Source organism: Sinohyriopsis cumingii, chromosome 7 (genome assembly GCF_028554795.1).
Source record: "Sinohyriopsis cumingii isolate HCF-2022 chromosome 7, ASM2855479v2, whole genome shotgun sequence".
NCBI classification, from domain to species: domain Eukaryota; kingdom Metazoa; phylum Mollusca; class Bivalvia; order Unionida; family Unionidae; genus Sinohyriopsis; species Sinohyriopsis cumingii.
The window spans coordinates 36,239,441-36,267,109 of record NC_142967.1 but is presented as its reverse complement, the minus strand read 5'-3'; the positions used below and the strand labels follow the sequence as shown (position 1 = coordinate 36,267,109).

General features: G+C 31.6%; 1 long non-coding RNA gene across 3 annotated transcripts in view; it reads left to right on the top strand.

Moving 5' to 3' along the window:
- Positions 1-27,669, top strand: part of LOC149795018 (uncharacterized) — a 127,273-nt gene that overhangs the window by 5,659 nt on the left and 93,945 nt on the right. The gene's annotated exons all lie outside the window — the stretch shown is intronic.

Genomic DNA, 27,669 nt, shown 5'->3' with positions numbered 1-27,669 from the left:
AAATAATAAGTGCTCAACGAAATAAACAGCTGCAGAAACGTCGATTTAGGTATATTTGCATCCGTCTTTGCCTGCCTTTGCTAATTAGTGCATTGTGTCTTATCTTAGTTCGTTGACGCCAACAGATAAACTATGAATGAAGTCAGTATGTAAAATTCAATAAATGCTAGACAAAATAATTATTTTATTATGTTTACCTTTTTATAAAGTTAAGATGTAAAAGTCTCCAAAATAAAATAACTGTTTTATAAAAAATTCAATTGAACCTTTGAACAAAATTAAGTTGAAGCTAAACAATACCTGCATTTGTATTGCAAATTGTTACAAGCACACTACATAATGTTCTAGTTTTAAGCAGCTTTGAGTATATCTATATGAAATGTGATCATAATCAATTTAGTATGTGCTAAAGCATGAATTATGCAAGCTTATCGGCTAAAAAATGTTCACATTTTTTCATTCCTAATTTGTTTCTTGCGAAACATATATTAAATGTAGTCAAGCATAGGTTTGTGCTTGTTAGAAAACATGGCGGATAGCAATGCATTTTTAGGCATTGAATTCAAAGCCTAATTTTGATTGGTCAAAAAGTAGTGTTCTCGGTTTTGATAGACAGGTCAGAACTAACCATTCTCTTTTGTGACTCGAGTCGACAAATGTTTTATTGGAAAACAAATCACTCCAGAATTAGGATTTCAAACGGTTTCCCACGATAACAGCCATGCAAAAAAGAACACTGCATAGTAGTTTTATGGGCTTATTTGGACTAATCAAAATCACATAAAGTGATAGGCAACACTTTTGATATAAATAATATGAAACTGCACTGGACGTATTATCTGATAACTGTACTGACTATATGATAAGTTGCAAATATACTCTTTTAATCTGGCATATTATCATCTATTAAGTAGTATTATACAACTACATGTGAACGCAAATATCGTGATTTAAAAACAACCTAGTTGTTAGTCAATAAAGCTTCATATAACTCTTTTTATGTCTTAACATTTACAATTTCTCTTTCTCATATTAACTCAGGTTGGCTTTATTGTATTAACGAGAGAATAATAATCTCGTATAAACAAAGTCTGCTGTAATACCATTTTTTTGTTTATAACTTTATTACATTGTTTGCCTTATGTATCTTATACAATACAAACACGTATGAAAGCGGACTTTTTTAAATCATTATTTTTATAGTTTATTCAAAATATCATCCACCATACACAATTGCATCCCATAGATATCAGTTTATAAGTTATAAACATTTATACGTTATACAAATCCATATTATTAATCAGCAATCAAGTCCCCAACTAAGTTTTATTTGATCAGCAAGACCGAAATCATTTAAATCATACCTTACTTACAAATAGTACCTATGTGATCAATTATCCAACAAGAAAGCAAGCACGAATGCGGTGATTAAAAAACAAAACGCGATACATTGATCTTAATTGATATAAATTGGGAAATAAATGTAATGTCAACGTATCCTTCCATACTCACCATGACTCAAATACCATGTCGGCGCATGAAATGACTGTTCAGTGGGTTATCAGCTTTCGCCGTTTTCATACGGATTGAGCAGACGGGGATTATTAAATAAAAATGCTTACTATAAGAAGGAGAAAACAACACTAACGTAAAATGGAAATGAATGAATATGAAATGACTTTGAAGGCATTTTTATTTTTCATTTGTGTTATTAAAATATCCGGATTGCATGTACATTTATACTAGATTTATTGTTACTTTTACTACGAAATTCCTAAGTTTTGATCTTATCATCGTTGTCATTGGAGACAAGACCTTTCAAAGTCGTTCCTGTTGTAGGTTGCATTTGAAAATGTCGTTGCCTATAGAGACAATAACCACCGATGCAAACTATAATCTTGATGAATCTCAAATTTTCCTAAATGCATTCCTTGTGAAAATCTTGGGACATTTTCCTTAATTATCCATTTGAACTGTTTGGCTTTGGATCATTTAGATGACTACATGTATTTTCCTTCATACATTTGTTTCATGTTTTCCATGGCTTTCTTCCTTACGTTTAATCACTAAGTATATTTGAGACTGGTTTCTGATTATCAATAGTTTATGACTTTTGTGTACTATGTGCAAATGAGAGAAACCTATTTCGGACTACGTAGTCGTGGTATCATATATAAGGATTTAAAAGCAACTGTTCATCTTTTGTCCCAAAGAAATCACTTTATGAGTTTTATCATATCCTTTCTTTGAATATTCATGATTATGTCTTTGCTATGTAATTTTTGAACATGTAAGTCCTGATATTTTGGAATGAGAAGCTAATATTGAATTCGCAAATGATAATTGAAGATGAAAATATTTCTTATTGCAACAGTATAGTTTCCGAGATCAATCAGTTGCTTTGGGTATATAATCATCGCATTCTTTCATGACTTCGTGTTCAAACAAATGCTACAGAACGTTCAATCTTCAGATAAGTTATCATGGAAACACTTTGTGCCTGTCTGACAAAATGACATTTAATTGAGGACTTTAATGCTGATTGATTACACAGATGTTGAAGAATTAGGAAAGGTAATACAATGAAAATTTAAATCTAGGTGATGAACATTTATAAGGTGGATGAAAGATGGAACACCATAAAATAAATTAATACTAACATACTTTCCTTTACGTACGTATTTGTTGTCTATCATATGTATACAAGCGAGATGTAATAAAGTTCTAAATGAAGACGGTATGAAAAGGTCTTACGGAATCAAGGCGAATACACACACACACACACACACACACACACACACACACACATATATATATATATATATATATATATATATATATATATATATATATATATATATATATATATATATATATATATATATATATATATATATATATATATATATATATATATATTCAAAAGGTACGACACATAAAATGAGCAGAATAAATACTAAACTAGGTAGAAATGAGTGGTAAGAACCGTGTTTGAACAATACCTCATATATTGATATTTCAATGACAAAATTTGCGTTCAGATGTAGGCGTGATATTCCTAGAATACCCTTACGTTTTGAAAGATGGTTTCTTAGCTGTAGTCTCAACCAGCAAGTTTTGCAAATGTAGACAAGGCAAACAATCCGGATAATGAAGTTTAAATCAGATAAGTAACTGCAATAACTACGTGTATCGAAGATAAGTATGCAGAATGTATATGATGTAACTAGACTTATACAGAGAAGTATACAAAATGCATGTGATGTAACTAGAAATTAATCAGAAATCTCTAATGGGCAAACATCATATAGATGATTTATTTCTAATATGACGGATAAAAACGATACTTTGAACATTAAGACATGATGGATACGCTTGAGTTGTATATGTTGGTTGGGTATAGGTTTGCTAATGAACTCTTCAGAGGCTAATCATTTGTACGTGTTACAGGGTGCTTTTATTAATCAGAAACATTTAACATGCAAATTAATTTCTGAATGCAAAATGTCAACAATAGAGGACTAGTGAAATCACTGAAGACCTATCAAAACAGTAAACAAGTTACTATTGATTGAAAACGAAGAGGGAGATTACATTATTCTCATTATTATAACTAGTTGTAATGGAATAAAGATAATTATTACAAGTGTTATCCCAAACAACTAATAATACAATGACAGATGGCAAAACTGTAACAACTAACATTGCGTATACATCGACAGGTTACATCTTTATTCGCCAGCTAAATCTGATAAAAACGTAAACGGAGAAGTTACCTTTGTAACTAAGTAAACTTAGTCAATTATGTTAGAATACTACATATCTCAATGCCTGTTATTGGTTTTATGAGATGTCTCATTTGTAATCTAAGACCAAAATTTTAAGAGGTCTGGTGACAACACTTTGAATATTTCTTAAATGGACATTTTGAATTCATTAATATTTACACCTCGATTTTTCATAAATGGATGATTCTGAAACTTTGCCTTTATGCACTAGTGTCACGTTTTCTAAAGCTACTGTTCTCACTTTTCTTCGGAAGGTATACTTGAGACTTATCGTCGTATTTCAAAAGCATGATTGCAATATTTGTATAATATTTATGAGTTTATCAAAATGAACACACTTTCAAACATCAGACAGAGAGAGATAGAGAGTTCGCTAGAGCGCGCACGTGCGCGTGCGAGATAGAAAGAGCTAGTTCAGATAACATATGCCTGATACAATTTATTCGAAGAAATCTCTTTATACGTTTTATTTTATTCTTTCTGTAAATATATTTGTCTAATTTTCTTGTATATGAGTATTTGCAAATCCTGGATGATAAGCTAACTTTATATTCGAGTCCCAATTTGTAATGGAAGATAAAACGATTTTTATTGCCAATTTTGTTACATGTTTCCAAAGTGAGAAAATAAAATTAACTAGACGAGATGAATGATAACGGAATATATAGATATATGTTACTTAGGAAAGGTAATAACCTAAATGCTGATATCTAGGGATGGAAATGCATACGGAGAATGATAGTTGGAATACTATAATGTACAATAAATTAGTTCATCGAATACTGCCATTTTCATACGAGTTTCTGGTCTATCAGATAGCTAAAGATGTATTGCATTCTTAAATGGAAAAGTGTTGAAAAGGGCATACAGGTTCAATGCAAAAATTGTTGTATATCAAATAGTTTTTAACAAATATAAGAAATGCACTATAATGAAGACGAATAAATATTAACATATATTAAAAAAATGTGTCGTAAGAAGCTTTACCCACAAAAGATTCTGAAGATCGCAACTACAGAAAAAATATCGTGATGAATACAAACTCACAGAAGTACCAAACCAATGTAGAGAGTTGTGTAAACGTTTTAGTTGCCAACATATACATTCTTAGAAATTAAACAAATCTCATATTTAAATATCCTTTTGGAACGAAGTGATTTAGTATATGGTTAGATTTTAAAACAAATCGAGAAAGGAAAGCAAGGCCTTTCAAAAAATGTTTCTCTGATTTCAACGTCGGTTGTATAATACCAAACATAGGCGATTTGCTAGATAAATGTTTGTGAATATTGTATGCACCAGATCATATTTTCAAAATATCCATCCTTCAATAACTGCTTTACAAAATTTAGCCCACCTAACATAATTACATTTGTCACGTCATAATATTCAAAATATTGCTTTTTTCCAACATGTTAGATTAAAGCCTTTTTGTGCTCTTCGCCTGATATAGATTTCCATACCATTTATATGTATCAAGTACATCATTTATGTTTCACCCGGATATCCATATTATATTTTTTTATTTATATTAATTTTTTTTTACATTCGCAAAACTTGCTGGGTGTGATGATTCAAAAAGTACTCTATCAAATGTACGTTGATGCTGGTATTATGTGTCTGCATGTGAACACTAATCTTATAACTTACAAATATATATGTTTAATCAAATAGGGTGTTAGTTGCTCGAATATATCAACTAGGTATAAAACTGTTTTATGTTTCGCTTAGTTGCATTGCTGGTTTCGTTTGTAAGATAGCCTCCATAGTCCCCATTACATGTTATGTCAATAACATTGAACGATTTGGATTTTTTGGTGGCTATATAAAATATAAATGTTTAAAACGAAGCAAATATTAGTTTAGAGAACATATAACAGACAAACTATACAATTGTATATTTAAAGCTTGTACTAAGATCGGACGAAATAAAGAGATAAATAAAGCAATGTTGTGTAACAACTCCTGCGATAATAACTAGGTCATGAGATCTGTGTACATAGATGCTTCTGATATGCATAACAAAATTGAAAGAGGTTTCCCAACAAATAATCTCATCCAACAGTTATTGCAAGCGGAAACAATCAATATTTCAGATGAAATTTAAATTGACAAGGAATATCCAACACGACAAGATGTTATAGAACGATTTTGATCAAAAGCATTTTAAATAACAACGAATATTCAGGCATAATTAATTTAAGTGCATTTGATGTATTGCATATGCACATAAGATTACTAAGAAATATTTGAAAATGTATAATTGAAAACCATGATATATTGCATAGATTATTGACAAAGTACGTGACACTGTACTGGCGTAAACGAGACATGCCCATATTTAACATCAACTAAAGCCAAGATTGCTACCAAAGAAAGTTATGTTTTAACTGAGTGCATGAATCAAAGACCGATGTTATAAAATTGGATCCAAAGTGCAAATATCTAACGTTTGGAAACATTAACGTATAAAGAATGTACGCGAAATATTTTCAAGTAAAACACTACGGACTGATAATGGAATGGTAGTGTGCAGGAGTAAAAAAACTGTAATAAGTGGACCACAAAACAAACTTGGAAGAAACGGCGAACGCAATATATTTCATCACACATGAAACTAAACAAGAACGATAGTGAAGTAAAATCTATTATTTACCTTTGTATACATATAATTACTTACCGGGTTAGAAGCAGGCATAAGATGTGCACAATCTTTGAACTGAGATAGTTTGTTATGCAAAAGTAGTAAACAACTTTTACATTCAAGTTACTTTTACATGCCTGTAATCACTCAAATGTACAGACATTAGAATGAAATAATGAAGGTGGGTGTGCACTAAAGGATAACCGAATTACATCATGTACCTAACTTGCAAAATGCCATGAATGTCAGATATAAAGGATAGGCGTGTGTTTTGGAGTTATTTGTCTGAAACCATTTCATTTATACGTCTGAATGACGGTAAACTATATCGTGCATTCATCATTGGTCTGTAGTTACTGTTACTAAGAAATTCCTTACTTTTGGTCTTATCAACATTGTCAATAGAGAAAGTGCCTTTCAACGGGGTTCTTGTTATAGATTACATTAGAAAGTTTTCCTTCCTGTATAAATATTACCCACCGATGTAAACTATACTCTTAATACAGTAAGAATAATTTATGAATGAATTTTTTTACATTTAGAGCATTGTCCTTGATTACCTATTTGCGTTATAAAGTGTACGATTTTAAATCATTTACACGACTTCTTATACATTTGTTTCATATTCTCTTATCTACTTTATTCACCTTTAATTGCGAAATATATATTATATTGCTCATCAATTATGAAGTTATAATTTTCAATATATTTATGACATTTTCGACTATATTGAAATGAATTGTCTCTCTAACTGTAGCGGGAGACCTAGCTCAAATAACAAATGCATGATACTATATATAATGATTTAAAAGCAACTGCTCATGTTTTCTCGAGAATAAAACTCTTAAAATTTTTTATCATATTCATATTTTGACGATTCATTCTTATGTCTTTGCCTTTGTGGCTATGAGTATTTGAGTCCTGAAAATATCGGAATGATAATTGTACTATGCATTTTTTTCCAAATTCATAATGGAAGACAGCGTATTTTTGATTGCAACTTTTTGTTTCAGAGAACAGCTAATAACTTGATCTCATCATTTATCCCTGTACCCTTATTCAAGAATTTAATACAGCACGTATTATTAGTAGATAAGTGATTATTCAAACATTTTAGGTCACAGTAAAAAGGTAAAACTTAATTGAGGATTCGAATTCCGATATATTACAGTGATTTGTAATAAGTACGAAAGTTAATAACCTAACCAGTGACATCATCAGGATGAAAATGCATAAAGTGAACGATAACTGGAAAAAAACGATCACAAATTAATACAAAACTGTAAAATGGTAGTATGGATTCACATCAGCTTTTATTATGGCAAATAGCTAGTCATTATCAAATATAAGAAATACACACCAATGGAGAAGCAGACAGACGTCATTTTACGCTGTGCATTTATGGTAGGGTTCTTAGCATTGTTACTAGGAAGTTCCTTAGCTACGATATTATCATCGTTGTCAATGGAGACCAGATTCTGTCAGCGTCGTTTTGGTTGTAGATAACATTTGAAAGTATTACTGCCTATTGAAATATTACCTTCCAGTTAGAACTAAACTAGTAATACATTTCGGATGTTGTTTGAACGAATTGTTCGTAAAAATATGTTAGAGCAGCCTCTGTGCATTTCCATTCGAATTTTAGACCGTATGAGGTTTGGATCATTTAGACGACTACTTGAAATATTCATTATAGTATCATTTTAAGTTTCTATAGCGAACTTTCGTTTTTGGTCACTGGTTATGTTAGAGATATATCATCGCTTCTGATGTTTATAACTTCAATATTGTCAAATGGAAACTAGTATAGTTTCAAATAGCAGAGATAACCTTAGTTCAAAACAACGTGTGCATGATACAAAATATAATGTTAAACAAGCAACTGCTTATTTTTTGTCAAGAAGAAATATCTTTATACGCTTTTATCGACTCATTTCCTTGACTCGTCTTTCTTACGTGTTTGGCTTTTTTTCTCATAAATAATTGAGTCAGGAAGATTCTGAAAGATAAGTTGATTTCTTATTTATTCTCAAACTAAAAGAGATGGTTAATAACGTTTTCTTGCAACATTCATGTTTTCGTGATCAATCAATTGCCTTTTACTACAGAATCACCTCATTCGAAAATGATTTCCTGTTCATGGATGCATTAGTGAGTTGCTATAATAGAAAACAAATTAGTGTTTTAATAACTGCCCTTTCCGAACCTGTTTGAAGTCTAAGATGTAACGAATATATTTGTCTTTTTGTTTATATATATAGATATATATATATTGGGTGATAATATGTTTGAAAATACATAAATCTTCTGTATATTTGTATTCATACTATTTTTCTTTCTTTAGCTGATTTCGCCACTCTCGGTGTGAGAGTTTGGCTGCACTGCTTTTCATATCTTCAGTATAAGTTGTTGAAAATATTTAGGATTTAATGTTTTTAAATATCTGTTTATTTCAAGCTTCTTCCCGAGGTTCAATTTTGCACGATAAACACACACATTTTTATGATTGCAACAAGTATGCAAGTGAGATCTATTGATTGAAGATTCGTTGAATCCACGCCATATTCATAGTATACCATTCATTTTAAAGTGAGTATATATCACCCGATAAGAAAATCAAATAGGCTTTAAAGACATTAGATCACATCTGTAACAATTGTATGTAGACTTGAATGCTGATGGAAAATAAACGTTTCTGGAAAAGTTGAAAACTAATAAAGTGAACGCTTTTACAAATGCTGTGAAATCCAATGAGGAGAATTTTTGTTACAGCTATAGTGCATTTTTAAGTATGTAATATACAGAATGTAGTGTACTTCTAAAAGGAGATCTAAAAGGACATTAAGTTTTATAGCATCAATATATGTTTCGAAACAAAAATCTTTATATTAAACAATGTTCAAGGTTCACAAATAGTTAAACGTAAACTGTACGATTTTAAGATTTAAAGGTCTTTTGCATAACACCATTTGCTTTGGTCATTAGATGTGAGCTTCATCTGCACAAGCACTAGTAATACCATACATTAACTTTATGCTTGAAAGAGGTTTCTCAGAGAGTTCTTCCACCCAACAAGTATTGGACGCAGACACAATTGGAACGAACCAATTTATAAACAATATTCCAGATAAACAGGCTTGATGTAAACAAATGCTGGAGAAAATTTAACGTGAAGCATTTGATAGGTAATCGAAATGGAAATGGACAAGGAATATCTAACAAGAAAATATAGCAAGGAAAAAAGAAATACTTTAAGATAAAATATCTTCAATAAGAACGAACAATAAGGCATGATTATTATAAGAGTATTTCACGTATATTGGGTGCACCTAGGATTGCTAAAAAAATGCTTGAAATGAACTTCATTTAAAACCGTGAGCTAGTGCCTATATTACTCACAATGTACGTGACAGAATATGAGCGCAACCGCAAAGTGTTAATGTTTAAGATCTGTAAAAGCCACGATTGCTGTTGAAGAAAGTTTTATTTCTACTGTGTACTTGAATCAAACACATATGTTATGAAATTGGATCAATTGTGCAGAGATCTAAAATGTAGAAACTTTAAATAATAAGGAATGCTCACGAAATAATTTCGCTTCAAATCGTACGAATTAATTGTGGAATAATTGTATCAGTGAATACAAAAGTAACACAAAAATTAAATAATAGACAGGTATCCATTCTTTACATTTACATATAAGTACCAAACGATAAAATGTGTCAGTTGTTTGACTTGAAAATCTTTAGTTTGCTGCACATAATTAGTAAGGTTGGCTTTTTCTTTGACCTTTATTTTATATGTGATAATCATCATGATTAGAAAAACATGTATTAGAAATATCGAGGATATGAGATCCCTCAAAGATAATACTAAATCTAGGAAAGAAGACCAACAACTGAATAAACGTGCAAGAACTGAAGATCCACCGAAGCTTTAAACATGTTACAATTAGCTGAGGACGACGGCAAAGAAGAAATGAAAACGATTACCGTACCTAGTTGTAATGGAACAGAGATATTATTAAAAGTGTTCTTTAAAAGTAGAAGAATAACAAAGAAGAGTGATAGCTATATTTCCACAGATATCATTGTATACACATTGATTGTTTTGATGTAGAATGACAACACGTGTCTGGTAAAGTAGCAGGTTGGATATATTAGCATTGTTACTAAATCTATGAAGTCAGTCAAGGCAGACCAGTACTTATATTAAGAGCCATACAGCATATCTGGGTTTTGCAACATATGTATTCCCATTCTAATTTAGTAAAAACATTACTAAGGAAAGACTGTTCATGTTTATTTATCTTCAATGGTTGTTTTAATTAAGGACCACACCATTGCACGTTGTTGTTACTAGCCCCTTAATTGTTTACAATATTTTTTTTTCGATTCATAAATACTTAAACAGACCATGTTGAAAAGTCTCAATCGATTATCGTTTTCTTTAAAACTATGGTTTGGAAACTTCTTGCTCCATCTTATGTCTAATACATCCGTCCGTTAAAGTTCTGAAAGAAACTGGTTATATTAAGTACCAAGCTTACAACATGTCTTGCATGTGGAATGCAGTCATATGCGTTTGTTTTGCGTATTTTTTACTTAAACTATTGGTATTGAGTATTTAAGTGTCTGGATTGCAGTCATTATACGCCATTCATTCATGGTAGAGTTATTCATACTGTTGCAAAGAACATTCATACTTTTGATCGTATCATCGTTGTCAATATCGACGGGCTTTTGTTTTGTATTACATTTGAACGTGTTACTGCCTATAGAAATATTACCTTCCGATGCAAATTATGCTCTTACCAAATTAAGGATATATTACGAATGCATTGTTTACATTTATAGCATAGTCCTTGCTTATCCATTTGAATCTTAAAGCGCATGATATTTGAATCATTCAAACGACTGCATTCAGTTTCCTTAATACCTGTGTTACATATCATCTTCAGCTACCTTTCTCATCTTTAATTACGAAATATATATGAGATTGTTCACCATTTCTGAAGTGTATGATTCTCGATACATTTATGATATTTTCGAGTAAACCTCGTTCACACAAGATATGTGTGGTACCATATATAATAATTTAAATGCAGCTGCTAATCGCTGTCCCAAATAACACCATTCATACGCATTATCATATTCTTTCTTTCAATATTTGTTCCTATATCTTCGTGTTTTTGTCTGTGAACATTTGAGTCCTAATAATGTTTGGATGAAAAGTTGTATGTTTCTGAGATCAACTAATACTTTGTTCATACGTGATCACCTCATTCATCCATGCTTGTTTGTTTGGGAATGTATTACTGAATGTATTTTTATAAATAAGTATTAGTTCCAGAACTTTAGGTCACAGATAAAAAGTGAAATTGAATTAAGGATTTGAATGTCTATTGATTACAGAGATTTCTAACTGTTACGAAAGGTAATTATCTAAATTGTGATACCAGAAAGATCAAAATGCACAAAGCGAATGATAGTTGAAAAAGATATAAAACAAATTTGTGCTTTACATAGTGTTTTGCATACGTATTTGTAGTTTCTCAGATATCTTAAACGTAATATGTGATAAAGAAAAATTGTATTGAAGCCATAGGGATTCAATGCAGTGCTTTTTATATAAGCTACATATTGTTTTACAAATATAAGAAATATACACCGATGAAAAAGTATATGCCGTCATTTGAAACTGTCCATTGCTACTGTTACTAAGAAGTTCTTTAGCTACTTTTTTATCATCGTTGTCTTTCAATATTGTTTATTTTGTTGATTACGTTTGAAAATGGTCCTGCTTATATAAATATTACCCTCAAATGTAACATACAATCTTAATACGTTTTAAAAACCTTTGAATGATTTTTTACTTTCAGAGCTTTATTCTTGATTCTCCATCTGAATTTTAAAGGGTATTCGCCCCACATGATTTACATGACTTTATGGAATTTTGTTAATACCTTTATTTGATGTTCTGATTAGCTACCGTTCTCACTTTTTGTTGCGAAATATATATGAGATTGTCCATCATTTCTGAAGTATAATGACTTTCAATATATGAATGACGCTGTCGACTATATTTAAATGAATATACTCTCAGACAGTAGAGAGGAACCTAGTTCAAGCAAGATATGCGTAGTACCATATATAATGATTTAACAGAAGCTGTTCATATTACACCCGAAAACAAAATTTCAAACGCCCTATCCTATTCTTTCTTTGAATATTTGTTCTTATGTTTTTTTTTTGCTATGAACATTTGAGTACCGAAAATGTTGGAATGAAAGTTTACTTTGTATTTATTTCCTAAGTTATAGTGGACGAAAATATATTTTTGATTGTAACATGTATGCTTCCGATATTAACTAATAGCTTTTACTGACATGATCACCTCATTCCTCAGGTGTTTGTTACTGAACATAGTAGTTACAAATAAATCATAACATAATTTCATAACATAATTTTCCTTCGGCCAAGAAATCAAATTAAATTTGAATTATGGATTCTAATGCTCAATCATCACATACCTTTATATGGATTGCTAAAGATAATAACCTAAATGGCGGTACCAGTAGGGTGAAAATGCATAAAGTGAATGATAGTTAGAATAATCTAAAACAAAAGCTTGATTTTTTATTCGCGTTGCTAGTCTTCCATATATATTAAACACAAGATAAAATTATGTTCTACAATTGGCACTATAAAACGTCCAAATATTCGTTGCTAACGATTGTAAAGGCAAACAAATGAATACATATATTGGAATCAGTTCATACCGTACTTATTTGATTGGGATCTTGTTGCCGTTACTAAGAAGTTCCTTAACTACGATTTTATCATCGTTGTAAATGGAGATGTGACCTTTCATCTTCGTGTTTCTTATGGATTATATTAACTATGTCAATGCCTACAGAAATATTATCAAACGATGCGAACTATACCGGCAATAAATTTCGGATGTTGTTGTTCAAATGAATTGATAATACAAATCTTTAGAGCAGTTTCCATAAGTATCCATTTGTTTCTTAAAGAGTAAGATTTTTTCATCACTTAGCAAAAACATTCAATGAATACATTCGTTGCAAAAGCGTCGGGTATCCAAACAATACGAATCAATTATATTTTTCAAAATGTGATGATTTCTTTCTAAATCCCCTTGGCTTACAGCGTGATAGGCAGAAGAACCGAATGATCGGGTGACTAATTCAAGTCTAACCTGCTGGAACATTTTAGAGAAAAAATTTGACCACTAACCAGATTTAAACGATTTGGACAGCGAAATAGAGTATCAAACGTTAACTTAGCTTTACTATTGTTTTAGTTGTAATATTCCTCAAAGGAATTGTTTATGGAATTGTGTTCACACAAGCATTTTAATCAACAAGCAATTTATTGCTTGACTTAGTCTTAGGTAAGGGAACGGGCCGGTGTACCTTTATTTTGCTAAACGGGTACTCAAATGCAGGAATATGATGCAGATGAGCCTAACATATCTTGCGATTGGGTTTTCCTACACTTTTACTGAGATAACATGATTTTCAGTATTTGCATATATCAATTGTAAGTTTTGCCCACTTGAAAGGGTTCCAGATCTTGTACTAATTCTTACTGATCCCTAAGTGACCATCAAAATGCGTTTAATGGGATCGACTAAGAAATTTCTGTCTAAGAAAATTTGGAACACCAATTTCATAGATCACTGACCATTTGTCTCTAGCAGGTACCTCAGTTGGTTTCCATTTTCTCATAATGGTCCCACTTTAAAGAAATTATCAAACATATACTTATGTGGCTTTAGTTTTGCTAATAGCCCTATAAAATAATAAGAAATCCCAAGATCGTTTTCTTGAAAGGCGACAAGTGATTGTCGTATGTCACCCTGATTTAAATTTTTTTTAAAATGAGTAGTCAAAAGAGGATCATTGTAAAAAAAATACCTTTTCGATTGATTAATAAGCGACCTTATTAAAAGAATGACCAATACACGTGTCAGATAAAGGAAAGTTTTCATGATCAACATCATTTGCACAACAATTCTTCTGTCCCTGAGATCTTTTTGAGTAATTTATGTTTTGCTGCTATATTGCTGCACACACACACCCCTCTTTGAAAATTGATCAAGAAATATCCGATAAGTAAACAAATATCATTTCAATACATTATTTCCTAATTGCAAATATATAATACATATATCTGAAGCCTCGAACGGTCTTTGGTCACAAAGATTTCTGAAAATGAATACTTATTGATAAACCTCTTTCAAACAGAAAATTAATTGCTATAATTGGCAATATATTTGCACAACATGTTCGTGCTCTGAATAGCATCACACGTGCTGCTACCCAACATAGCTTTATTCATCTCTGTTTTCTAGAGTTCTTGGTATATACGTTTTTATTTCCCTAAGTCTTTATGTATTTCGTTTAATAGAAAGCGCAGCTTTCAAAAATATATAGTCATGCCCTAATACTTAATGCATTTTGGTTCATATTACAATTTAGAATTTCGTGGGTCGGTGGTTCATTCCGGGGATTTCCAGGGTTCTTTTTCCACCATTAATACTGGCCGCCATGTATAGCCTATCGTGTGCTGAAAAATGGCGTTAAACCCAACAACAACAACAACAACAACAACAATTTAGAATTACACTACATTGTGCTTATTACATTCCAAAAGATCAGACTGGTTCAAACAATAACTCACCTCAAGCAACTATAGCATCAATAACATTACTTATCCGTCTTCTCAGTTTTCAGAAGTGATTGTAATCAATAAGCATTTAAGTCGACATATATATCGTTGTATTTGTGACCTTATATTTTAAAATCATTTAAATTTGATATAGGACGCTGTTTAATAAATTGACAATGAAGTAACGATCACGAATATAGTGAATATGCAAACAAACAATAAACAATTCATATCAGAAACATGATCACCACAATTATAAATCGTTGTTTTTTCTCTTGCTGAACTAAAACTTGGTAATCAGATTTTCAAAATAAGATTTTCTTTTGTAAATATTGACCCTAAAATGTGGAAAAATTTATAAGAATTAAACTAACAACAAATAAATTTGAAAGAAAATATAGCAAGTAGCCTGAACAGATATTTATCATATAATTATATAGTTTGTACTGTATATGGTATATGAAATACGATGTGGGGTATTGTATCAAACCGTGTATATTTCATATAATCACCAAAACAAGTATAAAAAAAGATTCATTTACATGCTATTCGCAGTATTACGAATATCTCCAAACCAAAGTTAAGAACGCAATCACTGAAATAAAGAAAACAGTATGAAAACAAAAACACAGAAGGTATGAATACAAAGTGTATAGCTGAGTTAGTGTTTCATTGACCATGATATTTAAGTTAAAATGAATTTTCAAACATCATTTCTATCACATTTCCAGCATATACGAAGAGGTTTTGAAACTCAAACTAGAACAACAAATCCTTTCAAGAGCTGTGTTTCTAATGACAACGTGGATCGTATCAAGTAAAACACAAGAAAATTCGTTAGTTATATATTTGTGACTAACATATGCACCAGATCATGATATCAAATTATCAACTTTACAAGACCTTCTTTGCAAACTTATACTTACCCCATACATACAAAACTCAACTGTATTCGTCATTTCCTAATGTTCAAAATATCGCTTTAACCAATATGCATGGTTATAAGTATTTCCTAAGTATTACCTTGCTATAGGTTCTTGCTATATTTATAATATTCGTTTCCTATTAAATGCATTATATTTACTTCAATCGGAATTCCGTCGGTATTATAATGTTTTAATCTTCCTTATACTTCATCATTCGGATTGGGTCTCTTGTCTACACTTGCGAACTTGCTAGGTGGGAATACTTCTAAGAAACATCTGTCAAACCGAAGCTTATTCTGGGCAGACATGTCATCCTGTGGACGCAGATTGTACAATATGACTATCAACATCGTATCTCTTGCCTGTCATAGGACAGAAGAGGCATATTATAAACATGCAAAATAAACAAAAAATGAAAGGAAACGGAAAAGAGACTTGAAACCGTTGATTAAAGATGGAAATACAACAATGCATATAAAATATTGGCATACGCCGTGAGATTTGAACGGGTGACTTGTCTTTTGTTGCTGGGCACAAAGACAAATGTTGGATATACAAGATCACCTGATACCAAACACAATTTCTTACAACCCATTTTTATATAGTTGAGAATTTATTCCTCTCCATAAAGAGCTCTTTCTTACCAATGTCGATAATTATTTCTTTCAATAAAAATAGTTCTCCGTAGAATTATTGCATTTTCAAAAGCTGTCGCTGTAGTATTTCTTTACATCCTGCCTTCCGATATTAGACAAAAACACGTATGAAAATAGCTGTATCTAAAGCATTACTTTATTTTAGATAATTTCAACCATCATTCCCATTATGATATTATATCCTTTTGATATCAATTTTAAGATTATTACCTTTAGTGGTTGTTAGACATCTATGTAATCAATCAGCATTCAAGTCCAAGAGCAAACTTTATTTTGACTCTTTGAACTAAATTCTTTGTATAATATCTTTTTTACGAAGAGCATGTTCCGTAACAATTATTAGAACAATTCATTATTTAAGAATGAGGTGATTATGTAGCAAAAAGCTATGGATTGATCATGAATGATGCAATCAAAAGTCTCTAGGTTTTCTAATATAAATTGGGAAATATATGTAAAATTAACATATCATTCCAAACACTTCCGGATTAAATCTTCATAAACAAGAAAGGAAAGATATACCAAAGAACATTCAAGTAAAGAATAAACAAAAGCTGATAGCTATATTTCCTCGTGACAAAAGATCAGCAGTTGCTTTCCAAAACTTTTATATGGTATCGCGTATATCTTTTTGGAACTTGGTTTCTCTCCTTTGTGTGAACGTATGCTTGTTTGTATAGACCCGAAAATAGCCTAACAATATTGAAAGCTATGGAATTCAGAAACGATGAGTAGTCTTAAATATATCTCGCGGTATAAAGCATGCAAATTAGCTATATATAGCATAAAATAAAGATATAAAGAAAATTTCGTGCAGACATTTAAATTATCAAAAGGCCCATATTCTTTGAAAATCAAATAAATAATCAACAAATTTGCTCTAAATATTTTGACAAACAATTCATTCTACAATATCCGGTTTAAAGTCAAACCAGAGCAGCAAAGTCTATTAAAAGATGTGTCTCAAATGCCAACGACGATTATATAAAACCAAACATAGGAAATTTGTTACTTACATATTTGCGACAAATGTATTCATAAAGTCATCTTTTCAAATGGCCATCTATTCAGGAACTTATTCTCAAACATGTGATCACCCAATACATACACAACACACCTGTATTCGTAATGTGTTAAACGACAAATAAGTACAAAAGGACAGCGGTTAAAACATTAATTTATTTTTTATTATTCCAAGTATCATTCACTGAATCACTTTCATTCCGAAGATATCAACTTTTTGGTTATTACCTTTCCAAATTGTTATACATATATGTACACAATCACCATTCAAGTCCACGAGTACCTTTTGTATTGTCACAATGTCAAACTCTTTATATCATAACTTCTTTACAAATTGTATGCTCTGTAACACATCCTGAAACAAAACATTATTTAAGAATGAAGAGATTATGTAACAAAAGCAGTTGAAAAAAACTAAATTATGTGTATTACGCACTTAAAAGAACACGATAGTTGTAACAATAATTCTCCTCGTTCGATTTCATAGCATCTATAAAAATGTTAATTTTATCAGTTTTAATTTTTCAGAAAATTCACTAAACCATCAGCATCACTCTACAAATATGTTTATTTGTAAGGATTTGATCTAAACATAGGAAATTTGTTACTTACATATTTGTCACTAATGTATTCATCAAATCACCTTTTCAAATGGACATCTATTTAAGAACTTATTCTCAAAAATATCATCTCCCAATACACATACAACACACCTGTATTCGTAATGAGTTAAACGACTAACAAGTACAAAAGAAAAATGGTTAAAACATTATTTTATTTTCGATTATTCCAAGTATCGTTCATCAACTTTTTAGTTATTACCTTTCCAAATTGTTATTCATATATGTACACAATCACCTTTCAAGTCCAAGAGTACCTTTTGTTTCGTCACAATGACAAACTCTTTATATCATAACTTCTTTACAAATTGTATGTTCTGTAACACATCTTCGAACAAAACAATATTTAAGAATGAATAGAGTATGTAACAAACGCAGTAGAAAAAACTACATTATGTGTATTACATACTTAAAAGAACACGATAGTTGTAACAATAATTCTCCTCGTTCGATTTCATAGCATGCATAAAAATGTTAACTTTATCAGTTTTAATTTTTCAGAAAATTCACTAAACCATCAGCATCACTCTACAAATATGTTTATTTGTAAGGATTTGATCTAAATTATGTTTTATTTCCTAATATGATGCCGTTTAATCAATTTAAAAGGAAGGGTTGATAACTAATTTGGTAAACATGCAAGGAAACGTCAATCAATAGATCCCACAAACATAATTGTTACGATCATTTAAATGTGGGGTGATTCCTGCTAAATTAAAACTAGAGAAACAAATTTTAAATGACAATAACCTCGTAAATAGATCACCCTAAAATGTGACCAAACTCATAAGGGTCAAAACAATACCACATAAAGTTGAAAGAGAGAATAAACATAAGCCTGAAGGAGATAGCTTAAACAAAAATATCATTTTCTTCACATCAGATACTTGTTTGGCTTATCATACATATCTTTTTCAATAACAATAACAGGTATTGTTTCAAAAAAATTATATTGCATGTATACACCAAAACATCAAACCTTTTCAAAAACATAAACTTAAGAGAACAAAAGATCATTTTAGAATGAGGTGATTATGTACGAAAAAGCAATTGTTTGATCTTGGAAACATGAATATTGCAAAAGAAACGTTTTTCACCTTCCTTTATAATTTGAGAAATAAATAGCAAGTTAACTTATCTTTCCCAATCTTCCGTATTAAAATGTATAAAAACAAACAAAACACAAACACATAACAAAGACGAGTCAAAGCAAAAATACGTTAAAAATGTATAAAGATATTTCTTCTTGACAAACGTTGATCAGTTTTTTGTTTAAACATTTTATATTGTATCATGCACGTTATGTATGAATTAACGGTCTCACTGCTATTTGAAAGTATGCTAGTTTCCATCAAACAATATATTGAAAGTTATAAACATCATAAGCGATTAGCAGTCTCAATCATACCACGCGATTTAATGAGAAACTTATCTATAGAAACTTAAAAGGAACCAACAAAGGATAATTAATTTTGTCGTCTTAATGATCGACATCTAAACATCGAATAAAAAATGACGGAGACTGCTCTAAGTTATATTTACGAACAATTTGTTCAAAAAACATCCGAAATGTCTTACGAGTTTAGTTATAATTGGAAGGTAATATTTCAATAGGCCATAACACATTCAGATGTAATTTACAACCGAAACGATACCTAAAGAACCTGGTCTCCCTTGACAACGATGATAAAATCGTAGCTAAGGAACTTCTTAGCAACAGTACAAAGAACCCTACCTTAAATGCACAGTGTGAATTGAGGACAACATGTTTCTCGATTTGTGTGTATTTCTTATATTTGATAATGAATATTTATTTGCCATAAGAAACACTGACCTGAATCCATGTGATCGTTATACAGCTTCATATTAATTTGTAATATATATTTTTAGTTATCATTCACTACATGCATTTAAATCCTGCTGATATCAACATGTAGGTTGTTAACTTTCGTTATTCTTACAAGTCTCTGTAATCAGTTAAGTTTCCTTTTTTACTGCAACCTCAAGTGTTTGAATTATTACTTATTTACTAATAATACGTGCAGCATTACATTCTCGAACGAGGGAGCATGGATAAATGAGGTGAACATATGCAAACAAGAGTATTATTTCTTCTCTGAAACAAAAATATTGCAATCCAAAATATTTTCTCTTCCATTATAAATTGGGAAATGAATGTATAGTGACCTTATCATTCCGATATTTTCAGGACTCAAAGATCATTTACACAGACATAAGAATGAATCTTCGAAGAATACATATGATAGAGAATTTTAAAAGTTTCATTCTCGAAAAATAAGAGCAGTTGAAATCATTATATATAGTATCAGTCATTTATTATTTGAACTAGGTCTATATCTACTGTTAGAGAGCTAATTCATTTGAATATAGTCGAAAATATAAATATACTGAAAATCATAACCTTCTTAAATGATAGTCAATCGAATATATATTTCACAATGACAGGTTAAACATGTAGCTAGGACAGCATCATACCATTTCGACTCAAATGGGTAATCAAGGATAATGCTCAAAATGTAAAAATTCAATCATAAACATTTTTAGTTTATTAAGAGTATAGTTAATATCGCTGGGTAATTCTATATAGGCAGTAATCTATAACAAGATCCACGTTGAAAAGCCCTGTCTCTTTTGACAACGTTGATAAGATCACAAGTAAGGATTTTCGTATTATTAGTAACACTAGATCTAAGATAATTGTACGATATATAATTACCGCCATCCAGAGGCTTCAATAAAAATAGTTTAAGACAAAAAAACTCCTAAGCAAACGCGTACCCTTTTTATCCTGCCTGCACAGGATTTCGCATGTTAGGTGCTTGATATAATTGGGTTATCATTTAGTGCAAACCCACCTTCATTACGTCCTTCTAATACACATAAATTAGAATAATTACCAGCATATTAAATCAACTTTAAAGTAAACGTTCACTTGACAAACTGTTTCCAACAAGACAAGGTAACGATCTCAATTCAAAGATTTGGCACATTTTATGCCTCCGTCAAAACATGGCAGAAATTATATGTATATAAAGGTAAGGAATCGATTTTACCTCACTATCATTCTTATTGTTTCATGTCTGATGAAATGCATTGCGTTCCGTTTCATCCATCTTTGTTTTGAGATCCAAGTATTACAGGTTTATTACTCATACACATTATCATTCCACTGTCAGTTCGTATTTCACATGAAAATATTTCGCGTACAGTCATTAGTAGTTAATGTCTCCAAATGTTATATATTTGCAATTGTGATCCTATTTTATTACATTGGTCTTTGATTCAAGTGCTCAATACAAACACAGCTTTCTTTGGCAGCATTGTTGTCTTTAGTTGATGTTAGACATGGGCATTTCTCGGTCTCGCTTGCATTGCGTCACGTACTTTGTCAATAATGTGTGCAATGGATCATGGTTTTCTATTAGACCTTTTCAAATATTTCTTTGTAATCCTAGGTGCACATAAAATACATCGAATACACTTACATTAGTCATGGATTAATATTCGTTGCTATTCAAATTGATTTTGATCATAATCTTTCTATATTATCTTGTCGCGTTGGATATTCCTTGTCAAATGACATTTCATCTGGATTATATTTTATTTGTAGGATCGCTCTAGTGACTTGGGTGAAATTATTTGCTTTGAAACCTCTTTGATTCATAAAGTTTGTTATGTATGTTAGTTGGAAATATGTACACAAATATCATGACCTAGTTATTATCGCAGGATTTGCTACCCAACAGAGCTTTATTTATCTCTTTAGTTCATCAGATCTTAGAATACACTTTTTATTTTAGTGAGTCGTTATCTTTCCTGTTTTTACCTTGATACATTTTGTTCGAAAAGACACACACACACACACACACATATATATATATATATATATATATATATATATATATATATATATATATATATATATATATATATATATATATATATATATATATATATATATATATATATATATATATATATATATATATATATATATATATATATATATATATATGTAAAGTTTATCCTGTTTTTGTTGTTTGAACGAATATTTCCTTTGTTGTCTTCAAAACGTTCTATTCTATACACCACCAAAAGATCCAAATTATTCTAAATTATAAACCTAACATGCAATGGGGAGTACGAAGACTATCTCGCAAACATAACTAGCAACGCAACTAAACAAAACATGAAATAGTTTTATACCTAGTTGCCATGTTCGAACAACTAACATTTTATTTTATAAAATATATACGTTGATCAATTATAAGATTAGTGTTCACATGTAGACATATAATACCCAGCATCATCTTACGTTTTGATAGAGACTTTTTAGATGTATCCCACCCAGCAATTTTGGCGAATATAAATAAAGAATTATAAAACAGATATAAACATTATGATAAGGACGGATATCCGGAAGAAACGTAAATAATGCATTATATAGATAATGGACATATAAAAGGTATAGAAATCTCTATATGGCGAAGAGCGAACCAGGCTTCAATACTAACATGCTCGACAAAAGTGACATTTTGAATATTAAGACGTGACGAATGAAGTTGTGTTGGGTGTGCAAAAGTTTTTCAAATCAGTTCTTGAAGGACTGATTATTTGAAAGCGTGATTTGGTGCATATATTATTATTATAAGCAAACATTTATCTAACGAACTCCCTATAGTTGGCATTATGCAATCGACGTTGGCGTCAGAGAAATATCCTGCTCAAATATCTCTCGCCGCGAAGAAAAGTTAGAAGAAAACGTGAAAATAGTGCTTAAACAAAATTTCTTGAAGTCATCTAAATTTTCCTAAGCCCATCAAAATATTTACATTTCAAAAAGATAATTATGGAAAGAGGTGTTAACATTTTTTCAAAAACCTCATTACAAATAACATCTAAAATTCATTAAGGGTATGGTTTGCTTTGGATGGTAATATTTTTATAGGCATTGACACTTTCAAATATAATCTACGCCAAACACGACGTCCAAGGCCCTGTCCCTCTTGGCAACGATAACATCGTAACTAAGGAATTCCTCCGTAGCAGCAATAAGAACCTTATGCCACAAGCACTGCGCGAATTTACTGCAATCAAGAACATTAATGCTAAAGGTTTAAGATAAAAAAATACTGCTAAACAAACACGTATGTTTGGTATTCTGCCTGCACGAAATTGTTCTAGTTGAATACTTGATATAAGTCTCTTTATTTTAGATAATAAAAATGCGGATTTATTAGGCATATTATGCAATACAAAGTTTAAAAATCATCCATTGATAAAAAAAACATATATGATTGTGTGTGTGTGTTCGCCTTGAATCTGTATGACCTTTTTATACAGTCTTTCTTTTTAACTTTATTACATCTTGCTTTTATATATGATAGACCGCAAACACGTTATGTAAAAGAACGTATGTTAGTATTAATTTATTTTATGGTATTCAGTCACCTTATACATTTTCATAAAGTACATTTCAATTTTAATGGTATTACCTTTAGCAGCAGAGGGGGCGAACAGACCGACTTGGGGAGCGTCAAAAACCCGAAATAAGGCTTCTAACTCAAATATTTTTCGAGCTGAATATTTGCTTGAAATAAATGATTGTCTAAACAAATTGAGGATTCTCCGGTTAATTACACCATTTCTTTTTCGTAAATTGCTTTCCTGATCTGAAAACTCGTGAAATTAAAATTACTATTACAAAAAAAATGAACCAACTTGAGGTCATCGCCCCCTCTGCTGTTATTAATTTATCCAAATATTTTATCAAGACCAATACGATATCTTGTTCTAGGATCGTGCAAATTTATTGTTATAAACCCGTGCGGAGTAGCTTGCGCTCGTAAAAAGAAATTTCTGAATTTAATTATATCCATGTCACCGCTGCACCAGGTTTGATGAATATTTCGCAACGTATGTGTATCAACTCCATTAAACACAACTAAAATATTACAGTTATCTCTGATCACTTTTGGTATTTGTGTGTATCGTTGAGTAACATAAATAACATCGGTATTTTTATGTCTACGTTGAGAAAAAATCCTAGCTGGGTTTGATTATTTGTCAAGCATCACATCGTCGTATACAACTAAATTATTAATAAGTCCGTCTATGGAATCAACTGATGGTGCTTCATCAATATCGGTTATAAATTCGATAACATCGTTATCCGCGTTTTCATTAAAATCCTTAAGTACATTATAACATCGTTGATCATCAACTGACGGGGCTACCAAATACAATTTATCCCATTTTAACCATCTCATTATAAGATTGAGTAACAACTGTGTCTTTCCACTTCCAGATGGTCCTATTATTATCATTCTGATGGAATTTGGTAACGCAGGATGGTGCTTGACAGGTTCTTGTTTTCTTGTCGCTGAGAAATCAATTATATCCATGCTGTATAAAATATCTATGGATTTATATTGCTTACGTTGTAAAGTTAAAACTCCAACTACTGATTTAGCTACGGTTATAACAAAAAATAAAAAAAATAGCTTATGGTGGAAAATGTTCTGTGTGCGGTAGAAAGAAATTTTCCTTTTTACCTAATAAACGCGGTGGTGATATTGCTAATTTGATGTCAAAGTTTCCAGGTACTCCGTGGGCTAAATACGCAGGAGAAAAACATCTACCAGGATATAATTATTGCGGTCCTGGTACTCGACTGGATCAACCAAAAACAGGCGAGAAACCAATAAACGCTATTGATCGAGCTTGTCATGAGCATGATGTCGCATATAAAAGCAATGATCTACAACATAGGCATATTGCAGATGTGAAATTAATTCATGCGTTAAATGCTATAAAAAATAAAAATATCAAAGAAAAATTAGCTAATTGGTAAGTAAAATCCGCGATGAAAGGTAAATTAGCACTGGGGGCTGGTAATATATAAATGGAATCGATTTATTATTCACCAATTGGATACTGGAAGGGTAAAGCAGCAATTAGTAAACTCGCTGATGCAGCAGCGGTTAAACATTCTACTGCTAAAGCGTGGTTATCCAAACAGGCAATATGGCAAATTTATCTACCGCGTCCTAAGCAAATTCGATTTGCACATTTCAGTGTCAGTGTTCCTAATGAGGTTCATCAAGCTGATATTCTGTTTTCACCACATGATACTGTACGTAGAAAAACGTACAAATACGCGCTAACTGTTGTTGATGTTGCAAGTAGACACAAAGATGCAGAACCGTTAACGACTAAAACAGCAACTGAGGTAGCCGATGCTTTTAAACGAATTTATCAACGAGGTGGTCTACGATGGCCACAGCTGTTACAAGTTGATCCTGGCAAGGAATTTCTTGGTCAAGTATCATCCCTGATGAAACAACATAATACCAAAATACGACGAGGACATACTGCAATTCATCGTGATCAGGCAATTGTTGAACGATTTAATCGAACACTTGCTGAGCGGTTATTTGGATATCAATACGCGAAGGAATTTATTCAGGATACGAGATCTCGTGAATGGGTGGCAAGATTACCAAGTGTGATAGCTGCATTAAATAATGAGATTACTCGAACGACCAACATGAAACCTATTAATGCAATTACAAGCGCGCACATACCTACACAACAACGTGATTTTTCAGCACAACCATTATTAGGTAATATCACTGTTAGGTATTTATACGAGCCCGGTGAACTTGAAGGCGGTAAAAAAAGAGCAACTGATCCTATTTGGAGTGTCACCACACATAAGATATCCACCGTGACAACATCCTCAGGTAGACCCGCAATCTACAGACTGGATTCAACTGCTCCTCAACGTGGATTTGTACGTGAACAATTACAGATAATTCCCGATAACACTCAATTACCACCCAAATCACGTAACTAGCGCCGCGACGTCGATTACATTCAAGGCAGGTCAACATGATATTTTCTCGTGTATGACCAAGATTGTTATTTTTTCTATCTATGGTGAATTGTCTTGGATCATTTTTCAGATACCGCCATAACATTACACAATTACAACTTGCACAATGATTATTCTGTTGTTGTTTCAGCGCATTAATAAAATCAACATCAAGATCAAAGTCGCGTTTGTTTTTTTATCACACTGTTTATAACCAGATCATTTTTTTCTTATTATATCACCGTCAACATCATCATCACTAATCACTGACGAGTCATTGACGATTCGTCTCAGTTGAGATATTTTTCTAACTCGAGACACTGCGAGATAAACCAAGTTCGACCATTCGATACGATCATCAACGATCCAAACAACTGTATCAGCAATAGTTAATCCCTGAGATGAATTAATCGTCATCGCGTATCCAAGCGTCCACGGGGATTTATCAGCACGTAGAGCATCTTCAACAACATCAACATCAACTGCAACAATATCATTCAATACAAGATTATGTTTCCTTGACTCGGTGTGTCCTGGAATATCAACGTCGATATTTTGCCGTCGCGTATCTGCTGGTCGATAACATAACGGAACTGACAACGTTGGAAACTTTTCTCGTTGTAACTGAAACAACTCCCTCTGAAGTATATCACGAACTATCTTTCTACTTGCAACTATCAAATCGTTTGGTCGCCACTTTTGCAGAAAATCTTTCATGGGTGTTTCTGAAATTATTTCACGCATTACTTCACATTGAATTTTATTCGGTTGTAGTCTTATTAATCTTTTAAATTCCTTCAACGTTGCATCAAGTGCTCTATGATCATTAGATACTTCTTCATAGTAATCAACGAAATTTTTCAGCCAATCATGTGGAGATGGTCCAGCTACGGGTGGTGGTTGACCATGATCGCCGCACATTATCACGGCAGTATTTCTTGTTAACAACCAATCAAGAAATGTTTTTAATGTTTCTAGCGGTACAGTGTATATTTCATCCCATATTATGATCCTTGGAATGTATTTCTCTCCCATCCTTAAAGATGTCCATGTATCACCCTTCCATCGGAAAAAGCTGTGATAAGTACAGGAATTAACACCGCGTTGTTTCATCTCTCTCGCTAGTCTATGTGTAGGTGTTAGCACAATCATATCTGAATTCTGAAATAGTTCGATAGCTCGAGTGGTTTTACCAGAACCGCCAGGTCCGTTTAGATAAACCGTTTTGTGTCTCGTTATTGGATCGTATACCGATGGTAACAACGAAGTTGTCAACGTTTGATATTTTTTACAGTAAATATCTTTAACCGCAACATCAGCGGATTCGGAATAATCGAGCATATATTCCTTTTTTATTCTCCACGAACCCCACGAAGCATAAGTGCCTATGTTTAATCCTTCTAACAGTATTGAATGTTT